The following is a 1,000-nucleotide window of genomic DNA, read 5'->3' as shown; positions in this document are numbered from 1 at the left end:
TCATATAGTACAATATTACACAGAGAGTTACCTATATTCTAAAAAGTTAGAGCCATGAAACTATTAAACATGCAAATGTAATACTATTTGAGAGCAAAAGTTAACAGTTACAATAGTGAAAGAGCACATACTTGAAAATTCCTCAGAGAACAAACTGTCTTAGTTTGTTCTAAAGAAGAAAAAAAACTATTGCACTCCTGCAATCCTGTTATACAAAGTGATTTACATTTAGCTTTGCCACATTCCCATTCAAGATAAGTGAAATTTCAGTATGCAAAGTATATCAACCCTAATATATTTTAAATAACTCAAACACTAAATTAGGCAGCACAGAGGTAATTCACTGTAAAAAATGTTTGTTCCTCCCTCAACTTTCATCATCTATCTTTTTATTTAAACTATATATTTTTTAAGAGAAACCACTTCCTTAATAAACACTTTTGTTTCAATCATTTCACAGAGATCTTTCTAAATATAAATGTCTTTGAAAATTCTGTTCTAATTGTGTATTAAATAGTGTGTCTTTTAGAGGAATAAACTCAATTAGTTAACATGATGGGCATTGTTTCTGTACAAGATTTCAAACACAGTAAAGTTGAAAAGATAACTTTCCAAATGGCAAATTTAAAAGCTCTCAAACTGACAGTTTTTTGCAACCATATCAAAGTTAACAGTATTCCCTTTTTTCACTCTTATTTAATTGGAGTTTTTAATGAGATTTTGTTCTACCTTTAAAATATTGTACATAATCCTCAGACTTTAATATGAAAAGTGCTTCATTTTTTTTAGTGAGCCTTTTTATATACAATATGTTTTTGGTGCCTTTCAAGTTGGTGTAGGTGCCTCCTTGGATTTAATTATAAATAAAGTAAAAAATGAAATTGCTAAACAAAATAAGTTCACATAATAAATTCAAAATATCCATTAAGCAAAGTTTTACTAAAATCCTATCTGCAGTTTTATGTAATGTACAAGTGAATAGATTCGGGGTTAACCAGTT

The sequence above is a fragment of the Nanorana parkeri genome, unplaced genomic scaffold (assembly GCF_000935625.1).
Source record: "Nanorana parkeri isolate BGI_ZX_2015 unplaced genomic scaffold, ASM93562v1 scaffold861, whole genome shotgun sequence".
Taxonomy (NCBI): Eukaryota; Metazoa; Chordata; class Amphibia; order Anura; family Dicroglossidae; genus Nanorana; species Nanorana parkeri.
This window is presented reverse-complemented; position numbering follows the sequence as displayed.